Source organism: Castor canadensis, chromosome 8, assembly GCF_047511655.1.
Source record: "Castor canadensis chromosome 8, mCasCan1.hap1v2, whole genome shotgun sequence".
Classification (NCBI taxonomy): domain Eukaryota; kingdom Metazoa; phylum Chordata; class Mammalia; order Rodentia; family Castoridae; genus Castor; species Castor canadensis.
This window is the reverse complement of record NC_133393.1, coordinates 37,023,872-37,045,598: the sequence shown is the minus strand read 5'-3', so window position 1 is coordinate 37,045,598 and position 21,727 is coordinate 37,023,872. Positions and strand designations below refer to the sequence as shown.

The following is a 21,727-nucleotide window of genomic DNA, read 5'->3' as shown; positions in this document are numbered from 1 at the left end:
TGACTGCTGAGCTAATTTATGTGATATAAGTAAGGAAAAGTTAAATAAAGTGTGATGGAAAATGAGATTGCAGCCTTGCAATTAGGTCCAGAGGAAGAGGATCACTCATCTCCCCAGGCTTCCTGGCCTCTCTCTTCTGGAAAGATTATTCATGTTACTGAAAAAAGGCTGCAGCTTACAGTGTCTTGATTAAAGATTGGAACCACCTTCTTTACAACTAGTATTTTTGAGTGGAGGAATAATACACCAATTTGCTTTTGCTTGAAATAATTAAAATATTCAGGTCATGCAACTTTTTTTTTTTTTGATGGTACTGGGTTTTGAATTTAGAGTCTCACCCAAGCTAGACGAGCGCTCTACTACTTGGTCACTTTGCCAGCCCTCAAATATCCAGGTAAGGCTGCACATGGTGGCACAAGCCTGGGGTCCCAGATACTTGGAAGATAAAGGTAGGAGTTTCATGGCCTGAGGCCAGCTGAGGCAAAAGCATGAGATCCTATCTAAAAAACAAACTAAAAAGTAAAAGAACTGGGGAATGGCTCAAGTGGCAGAGCAATCACCTTAGCAAGCATGAGGCCCTGAATTCAACCCTTAGTACAAACAATATATGTATATATACCCAGGTAAAAGAACACAACAGTTTTTTATTGATGTGAGCCTAAACTATTGACAGATGGAAAAAATACTGTGTTGTTTTTAGGGGTATGAAGATTTTATAAGTGTCTATTGTGTCTCGTTTAAAGTACATAGGAAATAGGGGTTTTTTTAATTAAGGAGGAAAAATGATTTTCTCGTAGTGCAGTAAATGCGTATGTGCTATATCTTAGACAGTGCTACCCCACTGCTTTTTTAAAACCTTATTTCAGTTCGTTTCATGGAGTTTGAAAGTGGTAACTATTTTAACTAAGTGATCAGTGGGAGACTAGTTTGTCTTACAAGATGAAGGTATGGTTATGTTTCTCTATATAGAATTGAGAATGCTTTGAATCTAAATTCCATTTGAAGGGAGGCCTCCACAAAATTCTATGTCCTTCATTGGCTTAAACTTTCATTTTTGTTAGAGAAAGGCAGATTCAACTCAATTAGAGAAATGTTCACTGGCATACATTCTGAAGATGTAAAGATAAGTAAGACAAAACAGGCAAAGCATTTAGACATTGAGCGAGGAGCTAGGGTACATGGTCCCATGAGGCAATAATGAGATATACTTCTAGAAAGGTAGGTTTGGATGAAAATTGGGGATTTTGAAGGCTTGGTTGAGGTATTTTTATTGGACATGGAGACAAGGAAGAGTCACTGAAAGTTGGCAAACAGGTGGGTGCTGTCAGAGATACAAGAGGTAGATGAGAACAGCAAAACTTTGGAGGCTTGGAAGTCATTCAGAGATTAAGGCCATTACTCATGCAAATTAAACTAAGAAGGTATCAGTGGGAATGACTGAGAAGTAGGCTGGGAAGAGGAATTTGCAGATTCAGCTGGTTGGATATTAGGTAAGGGGAAAGAAGAAGGAAGAGATTGACGGTGGTGCCTTTAACCAAAGTTCAAAGGAGTTGCAGATTATGGTGCAAAGGTAAATTTGATTTTACACTTGTGTGTTTTGCGGGGCATCTGGAACATTTCACAAGGAGCTGGTTGTAAATTCGGGTGAGAAATACGCTGAGAACTTAAGCCTAGAGGAACACTTTGGAAGGTCAAGTACATAATGATAATTGTTGAAGCCATGGGTGTGGATAGCTCATAGAGAAAAAGTACAGTGAGAGAAATAGAGAATACAGTGACTTTGGAAGATTTCTTTACTTAGGACAAGAAGAAAAAAATGGAAATATAGAAGGGAGTAATTAGAGGACCATGAAGATTATGTAATTGTAGTGAAGTATAAGGAGGAGAGAGTTTTAGGAAGGACGAGGTGACGTAATCAGATAGAGAAGGATGTGTAAGTAGGAGAGGACAGAGGTAAGACTATGGAAATTGGTTTTCAGCAGGTCATGGTCATTTCAGTGCAGTAACAGAAAAGAGACGACAGATGGTTTGATTTAGGACTTTATAGTGGTGTGAAAGAGACACTCATTCAGTATTGTACTTTGAATTTTCATATTTTATCAGCATAGTGATGTACAATCTGATCCTCTTTTACAATGCTGGACTGTGGCAGTGAGTACAGCTCCCAGTCAGCCACATATTCGTGAGGGAGCACAATCAATGACTTATAGTGTCCTGTGTTGCTAAACTATGATTCTTGGATGGTCAAGTGTATTAAATACATTTTTAATCTGCAATGTTTTCAATTTATTATTGGTTTATGGGAAAGTAAGCCCATCATAAGTTAAGAAGCATATGTATTGCTTAGCAGCACACTGGAAGAAGGAAGTAAAACTATAGGTTGGGGTGCTACTCTTTCAGAGTAAATAAAGGATCTTGAGGTTAGCCTACAAAAGGGATCTTTATAAAGATTGGATATAGATCCATGAGCCTTCCCTGATAGATTTTCCCTGCCATTTTTACTGATGACCCCCATATCTTTGAATATGGACCTTATCTCTTCATTGATTCCATCATTTGTTCAGATTCTCTGTAGTAGGGTGGGGTAGGGTAGTCAACGTGAAATTTCTCTCATATGTGGTGGACCAAAGAAACACCATTGGTAAATTGGAGATTGTGATTCTAGAATATGACAACTCATACAACTGTGGGCTGTCAGATAGGAGTGCCTTTACCTACCACAGAAAAATAATGAGCCATTTAGCTAAAGGCCAGATTTCAAACCTCCTTTCATCTCCCTGGAGTCTTTTGCAAAGGTTTCCTTTCCATTCAGTGAATCTCCATGTCTCAATTTTCTTTGCATTTTTTAGACCAGTCTCACAAGAAGCAGACATGAAGATGACATAAAATTTGAGTAGTATTTTAGCTAGAGGAGTAGTAGAGAAAGAAGAAGAAAGATAATAAGGAAAAATAACAAAAGTAAAGGTTTACTTTCTGTCCTTACCATGAATGGAGCAAATGTCCATTTCCCTCTTTGTTTCATTTTATCCCTCAGTTGGTGATGTTGTCTTTACTTGGCATAGAAAGTTCAGTATAAGAGGTTCAAATAAATAATGAGTTATAAAGTCTTCTCAAGATTTCAAAGATAAGTGGCAACTCTTTCTGGTGATAATTTTTTTCTTTAAACCTTTGGAGAATTTTATTTCTCATTCTTTTTGTGTGTCAACACGAGTTATGCAAAGATTGTCCTGGTTTAAGGCACTTGAAAATAAGGTCCTCTTTTGCATAGCAAGGAGTATATGAAGTTCCAAACATTTTTTTCAGACATTATGAGAGCACTTGGGGGAAAAGCACTGCCTCAGCAGAAATGTTGTAGCTGTCACTGATTTGTGGAGACATCAAAAGGAAATGAAGGGAGACCAAAGACTGAATAAAGCAGCCATTTGAAGTATAAGTAATCCCAAGAACAAAGTTTTACTCAATTATAGTTCCCACAATTTTAGAAAGTTAGTGCCTGGGGTTTTTCCTTGGTCCCTTCTGTTTCTGTACAATTATCTTGAGGCTGATTTTTCTAGAAAATGGTATGCTCAAAAATGAGAGTAATTCATAAGAATGTATTTATTCAGTGACTCATTAAAACTACATTCACATTTTTACTAAGCCATACAGTTTTGATTTTCTATGTGAACTGTTTGGCATATGTATATATATATTTTCTGTGGGATATTTATATTTGATTCTTATGTAGCTCTGGACTTTTTCCCTCAAATTGTCAATCTAACTTTATCTTTTGTTAACATCATTCCCTTCCTCTACCTCTCTCTGTTTTTCTGTTAGCTTTATTTCCCTATTCCTCCTTGTAAGAAGCTAAATTCTCCTTTAGGATTGCAAGTTTACCTAAAATTAAGGCTCTGTCCTACTAAGAATGGTTTGTGGCCATTCATGAGCCCCTGAGCTGACCCATCTCTCTCCTATCTGGCCTCTACACTCCCCTCTTTCTCTAATCTCTTTTCAGGCTAGCTATTCAAACCCAACTCCAATTCTCTTTTGCTTTAGTTCTGGGGATATATAACAAGCAATTTCTATCTATTGAAGGCTGAATTGTGTCCCTTCAAAATATATGTTCAAATACATGAGTGTGGAAATAGAGTCTTTGCAAATGCAAGCAAGTGAAGATGAGGGCATATTGGACTAGGGTGGGGCCTAGTCCAGTGACTGGTGTCCTTATAAATATAAGGATCTCTGTTTTTGAGACAAGGTCTCCCTATGTAGCTTCAGCTGGCTCAAATTCTCTATGTAGCCCAGGCTGGCCTCAAACTCATGATCATCCTGCCTTGGCCTTCCCAGTGCTGGGATTATTACAGCCATTCACCAGCCTGCTGGCTAGGGAGGGAATTTGAATAGACGGTCACACAGGGAGAACATTATATGAAAACAGCAGCAGAATTATGCATTATAGGCCAAGAATTGCCAGAAAACCCTAGAAGCTAGAAGATAGCTATGGAATAGATTTGTTATTAGAAATTCCAGAAGGAACCAACCTGGTCAACATCTTGGTTTTTGACTTTTAGCCTCCAGAACTGTGGGAGAATAAATTCTGTCTCAAGTAATCTTCTTTATGGCAACTTATTACAGCAGTCCTAGGAAACTAGCATACCTTCCTTTTATATAAATACTATTTAAAAATGTAGGGTGAAGGGACAGGGTGAAGAGAGTATAATAGAGTGGATGAATTTGATCTAAGTACATTGCACACATATATGGAAATACCACAATGAAACTATTGTACAATTAGCTTATACTAATAAAAATTATTTAATTTTAACAAAATAAAATAAAAATTAACTAGTGGTAAAGTGTGTTTGTCAGGCTTCTGGGTTGAAAATGAAAAAAAATAGATGTTGGCTATGTTAACTAGAAATAAAATGTATTAAGATGACCAAAAGCAGCCGATGGAATCAATAGGCCACATGGCAATAGTTGTAGTCATGCCACTAGATCAGCTTTGGGACATCATAGCTATGAGACATACCCTGCCACTATGGAGCTGGAAGCTGAGCTTGTCTGAGATTGTCTTAGCATCTGCATGAAGGAAAATAATTTCACTGAATGCTTATGAAAATTGGCAAGAGCATGGTGCCTCATGCCTGTAATCCTAGTTATTCTGGGGGCAGAGATCAGGAGCATCAAGGCCAGTCTAGGCAAAAAAGTTCATGAGACCCCATCTAAATCAATGAAAGCTAAGTACAGTAGTCCATGCTTGTCATTCCAGCTACATGGGAAGCATAAATAGGAGGATCATGGTCCAGGCTGGCTCAGGCATAAATGAGAGAGCCTTTTGAAAAATACCTAAAGCAAAAAAGGACTGTGAGCATGACTCAAGTCGTAGAGTACCTGCCTGCAAAGTGCAAGGCCCTGAGTTCAAACCCTGACACTGCCAAAAAAAAATGGTCAGACAGATTTTATTCAAGCTATTTCAGTAGAGGAGGTAGACTTCAATATAGAACAGAGCTCAACTCTGAATACAGCAAAGAGACCTGGGATTAATAGCCAACAAATAGAGTGAGGGGGCCAGTGGATAGACCACCACTAAGAGGAGCTTGACAAGCGTGTGGGGATTCTTGCTAAACTGATTTCAGCTGAGTCTTTGCTGAACCTGAGCTCAATAGGCCATGATCAGGCCCAGTTGGGAAGAGGACTCAGAATGGCTTGCCTAAAGTTTGGTCAAGGATAGAGTTTTCATCACCTATTCACACTTAACAGATGTGAATAATAGTAACAATGGTCTAGTTATATGGATTCTGATCTATTAGAAATTGGAAAGGGGCAAGCCACACCTTTAGAGGGAATCTACTTTCTCTTGAAAATGAGTGTTAACTCCCACTAGTTGGAGTCCCAACTAATGTCGCTTTGCTATCATTTATCCTGAATCATTTAGCTCTTTCTTAGAATTCCTGTAACTTGTTAGGTTGGGAAAAGTCATTTCTTTTTGATGTTTACTTTTTCCTTCCAAGTCTCCTAACCTTCAGCACGTATAGAAGAAAGGACAAACTCACCCCCTTGTGCTGAAACCATCTACACTCTCTCCATTTATCCCCTCAAGACTAAGTCCCTGTCATCCTCTCACAGCCCCGATGCCAGGAGGCTGCTCCTTCCTGACTGGCTTTCAGGGGGTGTGTAGGGGGTGGGGGTGGAGGAACTGGCAGATTGAAAGTTAGAAGGATAGGGAGGTCCCACTCTCTACTTTGGTGGCATGCTATTGGCAACAGTTACCTCCTCCATGTCCATAGCTCCTGGTGAGGATACAGTTATTTGTGTCACTATTTATTCCATTTGCCCATTTAATACACTTTGGAACTAGCTTCTCACTGGTTCCCTTAATGCTTTCCACAACTTTATAAATGATCCTTTCATTAAAGTCTCTTCTGATGAGCCATTAGTATCATTTCCTTACAAATCATTGGGAGCTTATTCTAATCATTCCCATAGGTAAATATTCTTTCTGCTCAACCACATTCTGTTTCTTTCTTCAAAATTTTCATCAAAATCTACCTTCTCTTTAAAACTTTTCCAGATAGCCTTGCTATTTGCAGACAATTTTGAATGGATGCACTTTCTCTTGAGATATGTGTGTACTGATGTATTTTAACTTATAATTGACCCAACTCTGTAAGTAGAAAATAAATGACTTAAAGTAAGGCATAGTATATATTATGTAATTTAATATATTGCTCTTTAAATTAAATTAAATATAATTTAATATATTGCTCTTTTTCTTCACCCTGCCCAATAGGTCTCTAGAAAGTCCTGCATATTCTGTATATGGTAAGAGAATTAGACTGAAAAAAATTAAGTCCAATGTATACAAAGTCAGATTTTGTTATATTGTAGTTGTGAAATACATTGCACGTAGGATTTATTATAGAACATGTTTTGAATTTTTGGAGAGTAGAGTACATATAATTATATTTTCTCAGTTTTTTAGGATTTAAAAAAAAGGGGAAGAGAAAATTTCTTGTGTGGAGATTGGAGTATGAGAAGCCTCTGAGAACTTGACATAAGTACAGCTATGTCAAATAATCTGCAGGCTGGGATTTGGCAGGACCAACCACAGAAGGGAGCAAGCACCTCTATGCCCAATAATCTGCAAGCTGAGTTTGGCAGGGCTCCTGCTGCAGAAGGGGGCAAGGGCAAAATGCAGCACAGCTGCTTTTCCTAAGATATTTATGTTTGAAGAGTAGTGATCGCAAGTTTCTCTTGTTACAATGTCACACTCCTCCCTGAGAACTGTTGTTCCACCTCCTTGTTTACCACCATATATCACAGGTTTCTCTTGTTACAATGTCATGCCCCTCCCTGAGAACTGTCACTCTACCTCTTGGTTTACCACTGGATATAAAAGACTTGCTGAAGGAGAACACAATTGGCTGCTTGTGAGGTTGGCTGCTGCTAATGATGCTGCTGAGGCTGCTGCTACTGCCGGTGGCTGCTGTTGTGTGTCTGCAAGTCTAAAGAACAAGACTTTAGAAGTTATGCTAGAGATTAGAGGGAACATGGGACAGGGCAAGTCTGAGGACCGAGACTTTAAAGAATAGCAAGTGGCTGTTGTGTGTCTCCATCTGAGCACCCAACACACCTGACCCCAGCTTTATCTTCTATCTTTTGTCCTTTCTGCATCTCTGGTTGCTCCAAGTTAGGTTCATAGGACAGGAGCTCAAGTGGGTCGTGAGATTCTTGCTCTTGCTTTGACAACTATGACCCTTTTCATTAGTTACTACTGTAAGTAAGAATTGTGGAAGCCTACAATTCAAGGAAAAAAGATAAGAGATTATCTGAAGAGTTCCATGGCAGACAAGTAACTTGTCAGTACATCATTAATAGTAAAGTAGAAATGAGAAGCTAGAGGTTTGCACCTCTCTCTTAGTGCAAGACAACTTGATATGACAGAATGTATATAAACTTGGGTTAGAATTCAGTTTTGCTGATCATTACTTAGAAAATTCCTTAACTCTTCTGAACTTCAATTTCCTCAGTGCTTAAATGAAGAAAAAACCCTACTTCTCAAGAGTATTATGAGGAAAACCAAATCATACCCTAGTGTCCCTAAAGGAACAGGATAATGGAATTGTTGGAAAATGTATGTCTCTCTCATTTCCTCTTTCTGCCTATGCAGTTGGACCAGTGAAATTTCTCAGATGTCTGTGTTGCATGAGGAATGGTTGCTGGTGTTATTGGTATCTGATAAGTGACTACAAGTTATATGAAATCCATAGTGTCCAGGGACAAATGCATGCCAAACTATCCTTTTCACTATGACAATGTGAAACTCAAATATGGCAATTGTTGTAGCAGAGCTTCCTATGATTGCTTAAAGAAGCAGATGTAGTGATGAAGCTCTGACTACTTTAAGTCAGAGCTTAAATCTGACTTAAATCTGAATCTTGATGCAGGATTCATCATGCTGAAGCTTGTAACTTTTAGAAAATTATTTATATACAAGTGGGACTGAAAGTTTCCTTATATTTCAAGTTTATTTTGAAAGTTTAATTTTGAAGATCAAGTGGAATGTGTCTGCCTGTGTGTGTATACACAGATAGTCCCTGACTTACAGTGACTTGACAAGATTTTTTTTCTGCTTTATGATGGTGTGAAAATAATGTATATTCAGTTGAAACTGTATTTTGAATTGTATCCACTTAGTACCTGGCATATTTAAGTCACTAATCTGAAATAGGACCTCTATCTTATGTCAGATCTTTATCTTGCCACGTTATGTTCTGAGTTAATTTGCCATTTTGAATATTATGCGAATACTTTTAATGAACTTTTGATAAATAAACAAAATATCCCAATTAGATTGGGACTGTGTAAGAATAGTTTACGTAAGCATATCTAAATATCTCCTGATTTATGTACTTACCTTTTTAGCAAAGGACTGAAAGAACTCTGTCCTTTAGTAAGAACTCCTCAGTTACCCAGAAAAGCCATAGAAACTCCCAGTCTCAGGAACCATGTTTCAAGAAGCTCCATTTAGAAACAATTATACTGGATAAGTGGAATGGGTAAGTTCAATTTCCACCTCATGCTACAACAAGCCATGCTATGGAAAAAGGAATGTAGCAGAAAGACTTTACCATGTCTCTTTATGATCATTCTCTGTTGATATTTGCTTCCTCGTATTATCTTCTACCATTAAATGGGGGTAGAAACCGTGACTTGCTTCTGACCTATAAAATGTACAATGGAAATGGCTGTTATTCCTGTGATTATGTTATATTATGTAGATGCTCCTTGACTTACAATGGGGTTACACCCCAATAAACCCATCATAAGGTTAAGTTGAAGATGCGGCTAATGAACCCAGCCTACTAAACATCATAGCTTAAAACAACACAACATACAGTGATTGCATGGCTGATGGGGAGCTATGACTCATTGCTACTGCCCATTTTCAGAGAGAAAAGAACTGCATATTGCTGGCTCAGGAAGAGATAAACAATTCCAACTTGAAAGTGTAGTTTCTACTGAATCCTTTAGCACTGTCATGAAGTCAAAAATTTTTAGTGCAACAATCATAAGGACCATCTCTTTAAGACTTGCTAGTAGTCTTGCTATAGAAACACTCTACCTGAGCTGGATTTGAAGAAGTAAGCAGCCACACTGCAATGCAGTTCACATGATGAGAAGCTGGGAGATGGCCTCTATTTGCTGAGGGTAATTTATAGTTGGCATCCAGAAACAAGCCAAGAAGCCTCAGTACTATTGCGAGGAAATTAATTCTGCCAAATACTGAATCAGCCTGGAAGTGGATTCCTCTGCAGTTGAAGTTCCAAACAAGATTTTAGTATGCCTGACAAATTGTAAGGCCAACAGATGAGGACATGCCATGCCTGACTTCTGACCCACACAAACTCTGAAATAATAAGCATTTCTCTAAGCCTCGAAATTTGTGGTAATTTTTTACTCAGCAGTAGCTAACTAATACTAGAAAGGAAATAGTCAAGATAGTTTTCTTCTTCTTAAGTGGTCATGGAGATCAGGCCTGGTGTCTTGAACACATGAGTGAATGTTTGGCTACTTAGCTATATCCTCAGTCCTATGAGGAAGAAATGTACATCAATCCTGCCACTATCTAGTCCTATCTGAATACTGAAAGACTACAGGTGATTAAAATCTCCAACTAACAACTTGGTCACAATGCACATATCTCAATGAAGAAACAGAAGAAATATGAAAAAAAAAAAAACCCTACAAAGCAACATGACTCCTCCAAGAGTCCAAAATTCCATACTAACAGACTTTAATGATGGTGAAACATATGGAATCTTAGATGAAGAATTCAAAAGAAAAATGACAAGAATGTTTAGCAAATTTAAAGAGGACACAAATAAACACCTGAATTAATTACAAGAGAATACAAAAAATGATTGAATGAATTTGAAGAAAGTAAAAGATAATACAGGGTATAAAAGAGGAACTCAATGAAGATATAGAAGTCTTGAAAAAAATCAAGTTGAAATTTTGGAAATACAAAGCTCAATAAAGTAAAAAACTCAGTTGAAAGCTTCACTTTCAACTTGATCAGAAAGAAGATGGAATATTAAGGCTTGAAGACAAGGTAGATGAATTAGAATATTCAAATAATGATAAGGAAAAAATAAGACAGTAGGAATGAAACATTAAAGACCTCTGGGACACCACTGAAAGACCAAACAGAAGAAGGAGAAGAAGTATAAGCTAAAGGCATAAAAATATATCAATAAAATAATAGCAGAAAATTACTCAAATCTTGGGAAAGAGATGGCTACCTGAAAGTACAGGATACTTTCAGAATACCAAATAACACCTGAAAAGAACCTTTTTGAGGCATATTAACTATAAAGTTAAAACATTATGCATAGAGAACAAGGAAAGAATATTGAAAGTTGTAAGAGAGATGCACCAATTTCCTAATAAAGACAAACTCATCATAATAATAATATATTTCTCAACAAAACTCTAAAAGCAAGGAGGGCATGGAATGATGTATTTCAAGCCCTGAGAAAGATAACTGCTAATTTAGATTACTGTATCCAGCCAAGCTACTCTTCAAAACTGAAGAAGTAAAAACATTCCACAATAAACAAAAACTAAAGGAAGTTAATGACCACTAAATCAATGCTGTAGAAGGTACATAAAGGAAAACTACATTCAAAACTGGAAGAAACACAACAATGAAAATATGGGAAATATAAGTCTCACTAGACAAGCAGATAAGCAAACGAGGATTAGGAAAAAATTGTAGAACAACAACAAGGAAGGATTACTACATACCTTTAAAAAATAACTCTGAATGTCAATGGTTTCAATTCTCTAACTAAGACATAGCCTGGTAGATTGAACTAAAAAATAAGACCCAACCATTTGTTGTCCATAAGAAACATACTCACTGGCAAAGACAAACATAGGTTTAAAGAGTGAAAGGATGGAAAATATATTTCAAGAAAATGGAGCTGAAAGCAAGATGGAGAGGCTTTACTAATACCTGACAAAACTCAAAGTTAGTCAGAAGAGACAAAAAAGGTCACCTCATATTGATAAAGGGAACAATCTTTCAGGAGAATATAACAGTTGCAAAATATATGCACTGAACACCAGTGTACCCAGTTTCGGAAAAGAAACACTACTGGAAATAAAAGTATGGATAGACCTCAATATAATAGTATGGGTGACTTCAATAAACCACTCTCAGCAACAGATAGGTCATTCAGACAAAAAAAATCCACAAAGTTCTGAATTAAATGTCAGTGTAGGTCAAATGGACTTAACAGCTATCTATAGAATATTCTACTCAATAACTTCAGAATACACATTCTTCTCAGCAGCCTCTAGAACTTGCTCCAAAATAGATTACATTTTAGGACATAAAGCAAGCCTTAACAAATAAAAGAAACTTGAAATAACTTCCTGTATATTATCAGACCACAATGGAATAATGCTAGAAGTCCACAACAAGAGAAACTACAGAAAATACTGGTTACGAAAAATGCACTTTAGAATGATCAGTGGGTCATCAAAGAAATAAGAGGGAGGATTCAGAAAATTCCTTGAATCAAGTGAAAATGAAAACATAACTTACCGAACTTTTGGGACACAGCAAAATTAGCGCTGAGAGAAAAGTTTGTAGCTATAAGTGCTTACATTAAAAAAGTCAGAGAGATCTCATGATGTATCTGAAGCTCTTAGGAAAATAAGAACAAACCAAATACCAAATCTGTAAGTGGAAAGAAATTAAAAAGGTCAGAGCTGAAATTAATAAAATGAAAAATGAAAGAATGATATAAAAAATCAATGAAATAAAGAATTTGTTCTTTGGAAGAATAAACAAGATTGACAAAGTCTTAGCTAAACTAACAAAAAGAAAGGGAAAAGTGCAAAATAAAGAAAATTAGAGATAAAAAAGGGATACTACAACACATATCAATTAAATTCAGAGGCTCATTAGGAAATACTTCAAAAACTTATATTCTAATAAATTAGAAAATCTAGAAGAAATAGATAAACTTCTAGAAGCATATGACTACCAAAATTAAACCAAGAGTATTAAACCACTTAAACAGATCTAAATGGGCAATGAGATTGAAGCAATAATAGTATCTCAACAAAGAAAAGTCCAAGACTGGATGGATTCAGTGTTGAATTCTACCAGACTTTTTTTTAGTGTCTGCACTTTAAAAAAATTACTAGCATATAATAGTTGCACAGAGGGGAACATTGTGATATTTACATATGTGCTTATAATATGTCTTAGATTCAGCCCCTATATTGTTCTCCCTCATCCCTGTTCTTAGAACAATTTCAAGTTTCCATTATTCTACTTTCATGTATGAATACAAACACATCCACCATATTTACCCGCATTCACCCTTTCTTTATATCCCCCTCCCTCTGAGACCCACCCTCATAAAAAGACCTGTTTTACTCTCTCATCCTTCAATTTTTAAAGAGTGTACATTGTCCTTAAAGAATTAACACCAGAGCTACTCAAACTATTCCACAAAATATTAAGGAAAGGAATGTTACCAAACTCGTTCTCTGAAACCAGTATTATCCTGATCCTAAAACCATAAGGACATAACAAAAAAGAAAATTATGGACTAATTTCCTTGATGAACAACAATGTAAAAATTCTCCATAAAATACTTGCGAACTGAATTCAACAACATATTAAAAAGATTATAAGCCATGGTCACGTTAGTTTCATTGCAGGAAAGCAAGGATGCTCAACATATGTGAATAAATACATATAATCAAACATATAAAAAGAATCAAGGGCAAAAATCACATGATCATGCCAATAGAAGCAGAAAAAGTCTTTGATAATATTCAACATCCTTTCATGATTAAAGTCCTGATGAAAGTAGGAATAGAAGGAATATACCTCAACATAATAAGGGTTGTAGAAATTAAACACCAAAGGGTTTAACAAATGGGCAAATGATTTGAACAGTTTCAAAAGAAGAAATACAAATGGACAATAAATAAATGAAGAAATGTTCAATGTTCTTAGCCATAAAAGAAATGCAAATCAAATTACACTGAGATTCCATCTCACTCCAGTCAGAATGACTATCATCAAGGAAACAAACAACAACAAATGCTGCTGAGGATTCAGGGAAAGGTTATCCTTTCCACTGCTGGTGGAAATGTAAATTAGTGCATCCAGTATAAAAATCAGTATGGAGGTTCCTCAAAAAAATAAAAATAGTCCTACTAGATGATTCTGCTACATGACTCTTGGGCATGTACTCTAAGTAATGCAAGTCAGCATACAATGGAAACACCGTATTCCCACGCTGATCAAAGTCCATTCACAATAACCAAATTATGGACTCAGCCCAGATGCCGGTCAACAGATGAATGCGTAAAGAAAACATGCATACACCATGGAGTATTATTCAGCCACAAAGAAGAATGAAATTATGTCCTTTACAGGAAAATGGATGGAATTGTAGATTGCCATGTTCAGCAAAATAATCAGGATTCAGAAAGTCAAATACTGCATGTTTTCTCCCATGTGTGTAATCAAGTTCTGAAGGAAAAAAAAAAGAGGCATGAACGTAGGTAGGATAAAGTAGTGGGAGGTGCAAGGGGGAAAAGAGAAGGGTGTGTGTGGGAATATAATCAAAGTGTTTTCTATGCATGTGTAAAAATGGATTTCATAATCATATCTATTTTTAAAAATTGCAAGGAAGATTAAAAACGAGGGTGGTCTTGGGGAGGAGGATAAGAGAGAAATGTGGGATCAATGTGCATTATATACTTGTATGGAAAAAGCATGATGAAACCTCTCACATTGTGCAATACATATGCACTGAAAAGCAATACCTAACAATTTATAAAAGACAAAAAGAAAATAATCTACTTTATGCAATTTGCTATTTAGCTGTTTAGAATCAGAAGAATACAGTGTGAGAGTATTTTTCTTCAATATTTTCAAGTTGCATTCTTTTTAGTAAGAATATAAGCCAGACCTAAAGTACTGTGCCCTTAAATCTGCTCTAATCCTTTAAGGGTGGAGAACTTTATTGTGAACTTTGATAAACATGTTTTATTCCCTATGTATATAGCCTGATTCCCTAACATTTGGGGTTGGGGGATAAAGGAGAGAATATTAAATGGCCATTAGCGAGTATTACATTGATTGCCTATGAAAACTTACTTTCATGAAAACATCATATATTCAACCATTTTGAGCTTTATTTAGTATTTTTCCTTGTTATGATGCTTGATAATAGACAGTTCGGCAAAAAACAAATGGTTTGGCAAATGTCTGGGCTCTGGAGGCCTCATGACTCAGGCGTCACCCTTGCCCAGCCTCACAGAGCTTCCATAAAGCAGGAACTTGCTTCTCTTTGGAGATCCAAAACAACCACCCAGGCTAAGCCCCAGGGATAGGGAGCTGGGGCAACACTAAAGTTTAATGAGCTAGTTATTCAGCAAGGAGAATCAGCTCTTCAGAAACAATTTCTACTTCATAGCACAAAGTGACTTAATATGAATTTATGAGACTCTATTTGTCTTTAAGAGAGTGTGCAGAATTTATTAGAAAAGGGAATATATTCAAATTCAGAGTATTTTTTTCTTTTCAAACAGTATACCAATGAACATAGGCATTTGTCAGTAGTCATGACATATTTGATCAACAACTAATACTGATATTACTAAAATATTGTTAAGCTTATAATATAGGACATTGCTTTTGGCATCGCCATAGGAAATCTTTGAGCATGAGGCATAAATCAGTGATTTTTAGCCTTAGATGCATATTGGAATCTCCAGAGAGCTTTAAAAATCTCAATGCCCAGCTCATTCTACAGAACTACATTAGTTTCTTCGGGGATAAGTTGAAGTCATCAGAATTTTTAATGTTCCCTAGATGATTTCAAAGGTGAGGCCAACCTTGAGAATTATAGGGACTTTCATTTGTATTTTATATTAATAGTTCCTCCGTATTTCCAAAACTCAGAAAATAAATTTTAAAACTCATAAACATACTAAGAAACCCATAAGAATAGAATGACAGCAAGAATGACAAACCTTCTCTTCCTCCAAGGGTGCATTTGCTCTTTCATCGGACACTTGCCAAACACGTGTTTTAATTTATAAAGTCTGCTAAGGGCAGGTAGTCAGAACAATGACTCTCAGGCTGTGATGATTAGAGTTTTTAATCTGGTGCAGACATAGATGAACCAATAAATATAACTTCAATAGTAGAAATATTGCAAAATGTACAAAGTGTTAGATAAGCACAGAAGAGAGATATATTGAAACATTGAATTAGTTGATACTTGAGTCTCAAAAGAAGGAAGATTGAGAGAGAAGGATGGGCAAGGAATTCAGGCTGAGGGAACAGTGTGCATGAAGACTCAGAAGCAAGAAAGAACAGGGCCTTTGTGGTAGGCAGAATCATGTCCCTCAAATAAAGATGTCCATGTCCTAATCCCTAGAATATGCTGGGAATATGCTGTGTTCCCAGGTGTGGAACACAGCAGTGTGAATTAAGGTTGTATGTGGAATTAAATTTACTCATCAGTTCATCTTAAAATAAGGAGATTACCCTGAGTTATTCAGACGGCCCCATTGTAAACACAGGTGCCAATAAGGGTGGCGCAGAGAGAGTTAAAGTCAGAGAGAGAGAGAAAGAGGAGAGAGAGAGAAGAAAATGCTACCCAATTGGGTTTGGGGATATAGAAAGGGTCCAGGAGCCAAGGGATTCAGGTGGCTTCTCGCAACTGTAGAGAGTAAGATGCTAGCATGCCCTCTAGAGGCTCCAGAAGAATACAAACTTGATGACACTTAATTTAGATTTCTAACTTCCAGAAATGTTGGATAATCAATTTGTGTTTTTCAAAAGCTGCTAAATTTATTATAATTTATTATGGAAACAACAGGAAGCAAGTATGGTTCTATTCAGGGAGATGCAAGTGAGGATATGTTTGGAACAAAGAGTTAGTGATAGAAACGAACAGGATCATATTATAGAAAAGCTACACTTGTATAGTGTTGATAATGGTTTGAAAGTGTTGATGATTGTTTGCAGGAGGGAGCAGAATATGAGGAAGAGAAATTAGAAAGAAAACCAGCAAAGTAACCTGAGCAAGACTAGTAATAAACAGAATAGTAATGGCTGGCTTTTTATTGAGGGTCTGTTTATGTATAACCTTTTGTTAGATTTTTTTTCCAATGCTGGGAAACTCGAACTTAGGGCCTTACACATGAGAGGCAAGAGCTCTGTCTCTGGGGTACATCCCCAGCATATGCATAACCTCTTATTTTAAATTCCAATCCTTCATTATTAAAAACTCTGAAAGGAATTGTTGATGCTCACTTCATAATGAGGTTTGGAGAATTTAATGAAGTTATTCACGATTATGCAGCTAATGAGCTACGTTTGGAACCAGATTTCTTGAACTCGAAGACCAGATTTTTTTCACTATGTCCCTGAGCCTGAAAAAAAAGACAACTCACTTGGGAATGAGTGAGAATAAGATTTTTAAAAAATTCATTGATTCACATGTGCATACATTGTTTGGGTCATTTCTCCCCACTTCTCCCCTGCCCCGCCCCACTCTCTCCCCGCTACCCACCTTGCTTCCAGGCAGAACCTGTTCTGCCCTTATCAATAATTTTGTTGAAGAGAAGACATAAGCATAATCAGAAAGACAAAGCGTTTTTGCTAGTTGAGTTAAGGACAGCTATACAGAGAGATTCCTAGCATTGCTTCCATGTACAAATGTATTACAACCCAAGTTGATTCAACTCTAACCGATCTTTACACTGGTTCCTGATCCCCTTCTTGTGTTGACCTCTGTCACTTTAAGGTTACTGTATTAGCTCCTCTGCAGTGGGGACATCAAACACTTTCAAGTTTTGGGTTTCCTACCTATCCTCATTCCTCCCATATGTACTCTTCCCTTAGCATGTGACCCAAGTCCAATCACATTGCTGTATTTGCCCTAGATCTAAAGTCTGCATATGAGGGAGAACATACAATTTTTGGTCTTCTGAGCCTGGCTTACCTCGCTCAGAATGATGTTCTCCAGTTCCATCCATTTACCAGCGAATGATAACATTTCATTCTTCTTCATGGCTGCATAGAATTCCATTGTATATAAATACCACATTTTCTTAATCCATTCGTCAGTAGTGGGGCATCTTGGTTGTTTCCATAACTTGGCTATTGTGAATAGCGCTGCAATAAACATGGGTGTGCAGGTGCCTCTGGAGTAACCTGTGTTACCCCAAGAGTGGTATTGCTGGATCATATGGTAGATCTGTGTTTAGATTTTTAAGAAGCCTCCAAATTTTTTTCCAGAGTTGTTGCACCAGCTTGCATTCCCACCAGAAGTGGACCAGGGTTCCTTTTTCCCAATATCCTCGCCAACACTTGCTGTTGGTGGTGTTTTTGATGATGGCTATTCTAACAGGGGTGAGGTGGGATCTTAGTGTGGTTTTGATTTGCATTTCCTTTATGGCTAGAGATGGTGAGCATTTTTTCATGTATTTTTTGACCATTTGAATTTCTTCTTTTGAGAAAATTCAGTTGCCCATTTCTTAATTGGTTAATTGATTTTTGGAGAGTTTAGTTTCTTAAATTCCCTGTATATTCTGGTTATCAGTCCCTTGTCTGATGTATAGCTGGCAAATATTTCTCCCACTCTGTGGGTGGTCTCTTCAGTTTAGAGACCATTTCTTTTGTTGTGCAGAAAATGTTTAATTTTATGAAGTCCCTTTTGTCCATTCTTTCTCTTAGTTACTGAGCTGCTGGGGTTCTATTGAGGAAGTCCTTGCCTATACCTATTAATTCCAGGTGTTTCCTGTTCCTTTCTGTACTAACTTCAGAGTTTTGGGTCTAATATTAAGGTCCTTGGTCCATTTTGAGTTGATACTAGTACAAGGTGATAGACATGGATCTAGTTTCAGTTTCTTGCTGATGGATAACCACTTTTCCCAGCAACATTTGTTGAAGAGGATGTCTTTTCTCCATCGTATATTTTTGGCGCCCTTGTCAAAAATGAGGTGAGTATAGTTGTGTGGATTCATATCCAGGTCCTCTATTCTGTTCCACTGGTCTTCATGTCTGTTTTTGTGCCAGTACCATGCTGTTTTTATTGTTATTGCTTTGTAATATTGTTTGAAGTCAAGTATTGTGATACCTCCAGCATTGCTGTTTTGCTGAGTATTGCCTTGGCTATTTGCGGTCTCTTGTGTTTCCAAATGAACTTTAGGGTAGATTTTTCAATCTTTGTGATGAAAGTCATTGGGATTTTGATGGGAATTGCATCAAACATGTAGATTGCTTTCAGTAGTATAGCCATTTTTACTATGTTGATTCTACCGATCCATGAGCACAGGAGATCTTTCCATCTTCTGTAGTCTTCCTTGATCTCTTTCTTCAGGTGTTTGTAATTCTCCTTGTAGAGGTCATTCATGTCCCTTGTTATAGTTTGAGGCTATTGTAAATGTAATTGTTTTCATATATTCCTTCTCAGTTTGTTTGTTGTTGGTATATAGAAGAGCTAATGATTTTTGTAAGTTGATTTTGTATCCTGCCACCTTGCTATAGCTGTTTATAGTGTCTAAGAGTTTTTGGGTAGAGTTTTTTGGGTCTTTAAGGTATAGTATCATATTGTCTGCAAATAGTAATATTTTGACAGTTTCTTGATCTATTTGTATTCCATTTATTTGTTCTTCTTGCCCAATTGCTCTGGCTAAAAATTCCAGTATTCTGTTGAATAGGAGTGGAGATAGTGGGCACCCTTGTCTCATTCCTGATTTTAGAGGAAATTGTTTCAGTTTTTCACTATTAAGTATGATGTTGTCTGTAGGCCTGTCATATATGGCTTTTACAATATTGAGGTACATTCCTTCTATTCCTAGTTTTCTTAGAGCTTTTATCACGAAGTGGTGTTGGATCTTGTCGAAGGCTTTTTCTTCATCAATTGAGATGATCAAGTGGTTTTTGTCTTTGTTTCTATTGATGTGCTGTATTACATTTATAGATTTGCATATGTTGAACCACCCCTGCATCCCTGAGATAAAGCCAACTTGGTAATGGTGAATGATCTTTCTGATGTGTTGTTGGATTTGATTTGCCATTATTTTATTGAGGATTTTTGCATTGATGTTCATTAAGGAGACAGGCCTATAGTTCTCCTTTTTGGAGGTGTCTTTGTCTGGTTTGGGGATGAGAGTAATATTAGCTTCATAAAATGAATCTGTTAGGTAGTGTTCCTTCCCTTTCTATTTCGTGGAACAGTTTAAGGAGGGTTGTTATTAGTTCTTTAAACATCTGATAGAATTCAGCAGAGAATCCATCAGGTCCTGGGCTTTTCTATGAACAAGTAAGAACATTTTACAGATGCCAAAAGAGATCGTAATCAGGCAAATTCATAGATCTACCCAAATACCTGCATAATTGTGAAGACTAAATGAGTAGTGGATTAATTTATGCTTCCTTGGTAACTCCCACATTCATCAGTGCTCAGCAAAGTCAAAAAAGGCTGAAAATTTCTAAACTATGACTTTTTGTTCATCAGTCTTCTTGGAGCTATTAGGAGGTCATGTTGAATATTTATTGACTTGAATAAATGAAGCATTTTAAAGTAAATTTCTCTGAGACCATTACTAGCTTTGGTTATATACTGGTAACCAAGATTTTAGTCATAATAGATTGTAGTTCCAGTCTATTTATTAATGACTTCTAAGGAAAACACAAATTCTTAAGGTTGTGCTATTAATTCAAAATGGATATTGCCTACAGTAAGAGGCTCTTGAATTAGATTAGGCTGGAATATTTTCTTTTATAATCCAAAGAAATTTTCATTAAGTGACATTTGTTTTAGTGGTATAAGCATGTGTTATTGCTGATATCTGAATTAGGTGTGGTTTAGCTTATCAGACTATGTTTTCTGTGTGATCATACAAAGAGTTAAAAAAGAACATCTGAAAGGAGAAAAAAGAGACAAAAGGACTTCACCACTGCGGTCTTAAAATTGAACATATACCAATGTTAAGATGGACTGAGAGACACAAGATCCCCAGAATGAAAGAAAGAGTGTGAGATCGATGAGCAGACTTAGAAAGTACAGAGCAAAACAAAACAATGAGGAGGGAAAGTAGAGATGCCATCAATAGGTTGGAAGGTTAGAGGTGCTGAGCTAAAGAGAAATGACAGTCTACCGAGTCTGAGAAATTCTGGTCACTGATTGCATGGATCAATATGAGGGAGGCTGCTAAAATACCTCCTCCTGTGTAGTGTTATCACACATCTGTCCAAAACAGGACTTCTTTCAATTCCCAAACTGTTCATCTTCATCTTTTAGATACAAGCTTTACTGTCGTGCTCAGCCTCTGTTCTATTCTCAGTGCACATGCTTTCAAGTGTTGGAAATGCATTAGGAGTTTATCGAATGCTGATATTAGTTGAATACTATAAGTTTCTGACATTGTATTCATTCATGCACATTTCTGGGGACTCTCTTAGTTAAGTGGTCTCCAAATGCTGGCTCTGAGACTAGTTGTGTCAGAATCATCTTGAAAGAATATTTAAATTGTAGTTTTGTGATTTCTGTCCATGGAGATCCTGATTCAATGTATTTGAGGGTGCTCAACCATCTGTGTTTATAAAGTGCTTCAGAGGACGCCAAGGCAGAAGTTGGTAAACTTTTTTCTATGAAGATCAAGATAGCATTTCAGCCTTTGCTGATTACATAACCCCTGTTACAATCACTGTGCTATGCTATCCATAGCACAAAAGTACAAAAGCATCCATAGAAAATGCCCAAGTAAATGAATATGGCTGTGTCTCAGTAAAAATATTTACAAAAATAGGCAGCAGGTTCCTCAAAAAGTTAAATGTAAATCATCAATCATGTGATCTGGAATCTCTCTTCTTGGTATTTACCCCCAAATATTGGAAAGCAAGGATTAGACAGATATTTGCACACTCATGTTCATAGCAGCATAACTGATAACAGCTAAAAGGTGGGAACTATCAGTGTCTATCAATACATGATTGGATAAAAATGTGATATACATATGGAATGAAATATTACCAGCCTTGAAAAGGAAATTGTAATATGTGCTGTAACATGGATGAGCCTTGAGAACATTATGCTAACTGAAATAAGCCAGCATGAAAGGACAGATACATATGATTCCACTTTTATAAGGTACTTAGAATACTCAAATTCAAAGGTGGAAT

General features: G+C 36.8%; 1 long non-coding RNA gene across 1 annotated transcript in view; it reads right to left on the bottom strand.

Annotated features, from left to right (window-relative positions):
- Positions 1–9,117: 9,117 nt before the first annotated feature.
- The window catches only part of LOC141425471 (uncharacterized), a 334,038-nt gene continuing 321,428 nt past the window's right edge, over positions 9,118–21,727 (bottom strand). The window contains exon 4 of the long non-coding RNA XR_012450477.1: positions 9,118–9,206. This is a non-coding gene — a long non-coding RNA (uncharacterized lncRNA). The remainder of the gene's footprint in view (positions 9,207–21,727) is intronic.